The sequence below is a fragment of the Monodon monoceros genome, unplaced genomic scaffold, assembly GCF_005190385.1.
Source record: "Monodon monoceros isolate NGI ecotype Baffin Bay Population unplaced genomic scaffold, NGI_Narwhal_1 Super_Scaffold_5, whole genome shotgun sequence".
NCBI lineage: Eukaryota > Metazoa > Chordata > Mammalia > Artiodactyla > Monodontidae > Monodon > Monodon monoceros.
The window spans coordinates 82,972,694-82,978,879 of NW_021703782.1; the positions used below are offsets into that span (position 1 = coordinate 82,972,694).

The 6,186-nt window shown below is 39.4% G+C and overlaps 1 long non-coding RNA gene across 1 annotated transcript; it reads right to left on the reverse strand.

Annotated features, from left to right (window-relative positions):
• Nucleotides 1–2,032: 2,032 nt before the first annotated feature.
• Nucleotides 2,033–6,165, reverse strand: LOC114883604. Its single transcript, XR_003790628.1, has 3 exons — nt 5,861–6,165; nt 5,134–5,341; nt 2,033–2,260 (listed from the first exon to the last, which is right to left on the reverse strand). It is a non-coding gene; the product is annotated as an uncharacterized LOC114883604 (long non-coding RNA).
• Between the last annotated feature and the right edge of the window lie 21 nt (nt 6,166–6,186).

Sequence of the window (6,186 nt, forward strand, 5' to 3'; positions counted from 1 at the left end):
AATATTTAAATTGATATACTATGCTAGTTATATTGATATCAATTCTCCTTTATTGATCTCAGAATAATTTAAAAGACAGAGAATGAAAAAGACTAGAAATAAGTAATAATCATGAACCACACAAGACATATATATACAATTAATAAATAGTATTTTTCAAACTTAAGTGATGTACAGATTCCTGTCTAAAGGAAAATAAACTTCTCATGGACCACCTAGTGCTTACGTAAATTATTTTTATTATAATGTTTGGTAAAAATATATCAACATAATCATGGTATAAATGCCTTATGCTTAAGCTATAAAACCAAAACATGTTTACAAATTCAATATAAAGTCAAATAAGCTTCACCTGAGCAACATTTGATGTGACACTTGATGTCGTTTTGCTGAAATTAAGATCCTACCCAAAATGTGAATATGGTATGGTATAGATTCTTTGGAGTTCAATGATCCATCTCATAACTCTTGACTGCGCATTGGGGAAGATGCCTGACCTCTGTCCATGTGGATTCTCTTGAGCTTCCTATAAACTCCAAGGGTGGGGACGGGGAGTTGTGCCTGGAAACCTGACTGCCCCAAATTTGTGCTTAGAGGGGTTGAACTGAACAAGCAAGCACAATTACCCTGGGCTGGGATAATGATTATTGCATTATAAAAAAAATTTTTTGGGGGTGGTGAGAACATTTAAATTCTACTCTTTTAGTAAATTTTAATTATAAATATGGTTTAATTTTTTTTTCATGAAAATGAGAGCATACTATTCATATTGTCATGGTGTTTCATATTAGCACTATAAATTTAGATATGTTTTCCATTGTGAAGCTGTATCATTATTTAGCCAGCCATTCTTGATATGTACTGTAAAAATAATACATCTAATCCTGCTTGTTTTCATTCCAGGTTCACAAAGTAGCCTTCTGATTATCTATAAATGTGGCTTCAAGCACACACCAGCTACAAGAAGAGAAATTAATAGCCAGAGAATAAAAATTCTTGTCTTGTTGAAATAATTAACAAAAGGGCATTTTTGTTAGAACATTACATAGAAGTTTGGATGAGTGTTTTCTTTACTCCCTGATCACCTTTGGGGGTCCTAAAACTCTAATCAGTTTTGTGTTTGCCCCAGAATAGGAAATAAGGTGACTTCACCTACATACCACCTGGAGAGATATCTTTATGCTAACCAGCCAGCCTTCCTTAGGGGATGCCTCCTTCTTGCATTGCATTTCAAGTTTTAACACTACCTTCATTGTCAGAGTTGGTGAGTTTCGGCAGCAAGAGTCTGGGACATGATCTGGAAAGTCTTAATCAAAGGAATAGAGATTTGAATTGGGCCTTAAAAGACAGATATGATTTAGATGGGTGACCCAGATGGGGCATGTTGATTAATAAATGAGGGTCACATCACACAAGCAAATTCAGCTGTCAACTTCTGAAAGACAGTATGTAAGGTGATTGGCATGGACTGAAAACAAACATGGTGGGAAAATACATGTGGTGGGGAAAAAAAGCATGAGGGAGGGAATCTTCAGTATCATCATTCTCTTCAAAACATAATGAGATAAGAAAAGGGATAAAAGGAGTATACATATTGAAAAGGAAGTAAGACAACTATTATTATTTGCAGATTATATGGCTGTTCTCCACCCAAAAAAAGGAAAAGGAATCCAAGAGAATCAACAAGAGAGTTTTGTAACATAATAAGTCAAAAGCTATATATACGTATATATATATGTGTGTGTGTATATATATGTATATGCATACATACACACACATATACATATATAATATAGCACTGTCCTATACAGCACTTATAAACAATTGGAAAATATAATTTAAAAAGTCTTATTCTCAATAGTAGCAAAACATATGGACTACCTAGATATAAACCTAATAAGTAATGTGAAAGAGTTATAAGAAGAAAACCATGAAATTTTACTGAAACATAAAGGAAGACTTGAGAAAATGGAGAGATATGATATGTTCCTGGTTGAGAAAAATAAATACTAGAAGATGTTCATTTCTCCCTAAATTAGTCTATAAATGTAATGCATTATACCAAAATCTCAATGGAATTTTGTTTGTAAAGTTTACAGATGGTTTTGATTCCCTGCTCCTGCCGTAGGCCCCATCTCCAAATACCATCACACTGGGGGACACATACCATCACACTAGGAGTTTGAGGGGTGCACAGTTCAGTCCATAGCACTGGGTTATTGGAAGTGTTGGGAAATGCGCTCTTCTTCCATTTTTATCTCTGCAGGAATAAAAACAGAGCCATAATTTCAGAGTAAAATATAATAATCTCCATACAAACCATCATCTGCTGGGATCAAGGAAGTACCTATATGCTAGGAGTTAGACCACTTTTCAGCAAAGACACCACACTTTCTTTTGCAGAAAGGCTTGCAGAAGTGGGAGCCCCCAACCTCTGTGTCTCTTAGAAGACTAAAGTGACATTCTTTCATCTCTCATAGCTCTAGGACCTCCAGCACTGATTACCCCATCCTGTGCTCAACCAGTGGATGCCATGGTGTGCTGCCAACATCTTCCCCACCCCTCTTTAGAACTGAAGAACTCACTTTCCCCAGCTGCTGGGAATGTTGGACGTTGACAGCAGTGAGTTGAGTTCCCCTCCAGAGTTTGCCCTTGGCTGAAGGAAGCCACCTCGTTCAAGCTCCTGCCCCCTTCCCCAGGCCACCCAATATCCACATCCAATGACTGATTGATGTAGGGGTATAAAACCCTGGCCTCCTTGCCTCAATTCAGGGCAACTCTGAAAGGCTTTCCCAGTTCTAGAGCTACCCATCCTACCAGTAGAGGCCTTTGTTGTGAAAACAACACAGTCCAACTTCTCCTTCTCCCCAGTCCTGCTTCCTTTACTTCCCTTAGGTATTAAACCTCTTGCACACACAAATCTCCATCTTAGAGTCTATTTCCTGAAGACTCCGATAAGGAACAATCTCTTGTTCCTATTTGGCTTTGCCCATGGCCTTTATGTATCCTTCCTTCACCCCTCTGCATTCTTTGAAATTCTTTCTGAGTGCCTCCTGGAATTCCTGATCAATCAGCAAAAACCTTTATATGAAGGTTTGAGACAGACAATTTTCTTTCAGTCCCTTGGATGTTAGAAGAGTTATATCTAGTTTACTCTTTTGGGGAGGGGCCTGTAATAGGCACCCAACCTTGATAGTTCCTGGGCTTTGTCTCCTGCCCCACCTTGCCCTTCCAGGCCATGAAAACCTAAGTTCATATTTGCCCAGTGTGACAAATACTGTGCTGCTGGAAATGAAAATTCCAAAACTCACCTTTGTAATTATGCTCTGTACCCCCACCCTGATGTAAGTACAGTACTCTCTGCAAGCAAAGTTTTACAAGAGGAACTGGGGGTGGAAGCATGTTGCCTGCTGCCACCTGGTGCAGAACTGTATATTTAACGAAGACAGGCAGCAAGTCTAAGACTTGGGTCCTTTGAGAAATATTCATCAACTAGGAAAAATCACTTGCAATCTTTATGGCTCTGTTTGCTCCTTTAAAAAAAGGACTATTACCATATTACTTAAATTATAATGTTGTTGATACAAGCAATTAGAACTTTCGAAGACAAGTGGTATAAAATAGCAAGTATTCTTATAGCACAGCAAACGTTCTGCCATTTAGTAGTGGGGGCCAAAATTATTTTTCCAGGGTTATTCTTTTTTTCTCTTGATTACGATCGTGAACATGTGGTAGCTGATCAGAAACTGGAAACATGGTCAATGAAAGAGGTCTCTGCCATCCTCCATTTCATCTATTCCATTTTCCCAAATCTCTAGGGTTAGGCTATCTCTTTGGATCAGGACAGGCTATTGGGAAGGTGTCAGATGACTGTGGCTTTTGGAAAAGATAGATCTCACCAGTAGCTGGAGAATCTGGTTATCTACATGGTGAGAATTGAAAGGTTCTATAAAGGTCTGCTTTCTTCTCAATATCTTCTCCAGCACTCTGAAGTGTGGGTGGAGTAGGGGTGTCCTAGCTGAGTTGATCTGGTGCCTATTCCCTGTTAAAAAAGAAATAACAGGCCCAAAATGGAGTCACCTGTGCTAAAAGGAAGACTTAATACCTGACCTTACTGCAGTTACAACCTTCTCCAAGAATGTAATCCTAACTGGTCAGTGTGGAATTTTCCAGTCAGTACCAATGAGGTAATCCTTTCCATCCTCCAAAAGGAAGATGAGGTAACCTGGCACATAGATCCCCTTCATCCCATATAGATAGATTATCTAAGCCTGAAATAATCTTTATGTTTTGTTTTGTTTTTGCCTTCCTTGTCTTACGTTTAAAAACCTCTCCCTTTCTATAGCCTTTCAGAGCTCCCCTCTACTTGCTAAGTGGGATGCTGCCCAATTCATGAATCGTTCAATAAGCTAATTAGATCTTTAATATTTACTCAGAGTTTTGTTATTTAACATCCCTGAGATTCTTTTTCATCTCTGTGTTGGTTTCATTATCAAGCCGGGTAGCAAGAAGGCTCCAACAGTTTCAGGCCTCACAAGAAATTCAGAAGATAAGTAAACTGCTTCAGCCTTAGTATTCCAAGCAATTCACCCTGATTAAACTATCCACTGTTTAGACTAGGATTTTGGCTTGGGGAATGGGACTTACTATTTAAATTAAGACAATCCTTGGAGATGGAAGTGAAGTCAGCTTCTTTCAAGACATATAGAATGAAGGGGTCTAAATGGATATAACTAATCATATGAATAAAATCCTGGTTGTGCTCTATTAAGAAGGTGAGAGGGGAAATGGATGCTGAGCAGGCAATCAACAACGTTCACTTAGTATCAGGGATTGACTTAGCACAATGCAACACACAGGTGATAATGTTCAAATGAAATTCAACTAGTGTCAGGGAATCGATAATGAATAGTGGTGATCACAGCAAACAGGAATAAAAGAACAACCCAATTCTAGGCAATGTGGCCATGCAAGAATATAAACCCAGTGCTACTAGATCTTCAACATTTTCAAGAGAAGTTGGTAATCTGGATTTTTATGTAAAATATCTTATTTTAAACGTTGGCAACTAAGTCAGTTTTTGTTTTTAACCATAGAAGGCAGCCGATACCGTCCAAAATAAGCAAAGCATACCTGTTGGCCACATACAGCCTGTGAACCTCAAGTTTACAAACGTTGGGCTAGAATCATTGCTTGCCGTTCAGTGGCTCTGTGGATGCAAGGGTTGCCGAGAGCAGAGCAGAGCAGAGCAGCCAAAGGAGGGAAGTCAGAGAGTGTCATTATTTCATACAATGCTTTTCCGTGGTGGTCCCCAAACACGGTTCTCAGGCTTCTGCTTCACCTAACAAAACGTAAAGTCCATTTGGAGCCAGTTACTTCTTTCTAGGCTAGGCAAAGTGTGATAGTACCAGGAACAGTGAACACTTGTATCCCATTGTTTACGTTCTGACGTTATTAGGTAGTTTTTCATAGCTCTGCGAGGCATACAGCTTTTTATCAATACATTAGATTGATTACCTATCATTAAAACACATTTAGTTTAATTGAGCGGGAAATAGCAGTTTGTTATTAACTATAAAAATCAATGCTTAATTAGCTTAAAATAGGCTGTTGAGATCAGAAACTACTTATTGATTTTGAAGCAATTTCTGCTTCAAAAGAAGCACAAAAGCAACTGTCAATCCCGTTTGCACATTAGAATCTCGTGCGGGTGCGGGAGGGCTGGGGAAATGCTTTTTAAAAAAGTGTGGATACTCAGGCCCTACCCTAGAGGGTACAGAACTCCCCGAGTGACTCTAATGTGTAGACAGAGCTTTTATACATTTCCCTGTAAGAAAAGTCTACAAGCTCCGAAACCTACCTAATCTCTTGGTTTTTCTCCAGAACCCTTCATTTCAGCAAGGGGCTAGAAGTAATACTTTCCCCAGGTGTCTGAAAACTAGTTCTTTCCCCTGGAGATTGACGGGGCCATCAGCCAATCGGCAATCTAAGGAGAACCCATTGAGTCTCGTTAGAACCAATAACACGCAAAAAAAAAACAGGCACTTTAAGTAAACAGGCACTTCGTCTCAGTAGAAAAAGCAGGTCTTAGCAGCAACGGCCAACAAACGGAAAAAAGCAGGGGCACCCTCTCCGGCGTCAGCGAGGCCTCGGGACACCTGGAGATCTGAGCGGCCGCCGGGTCCC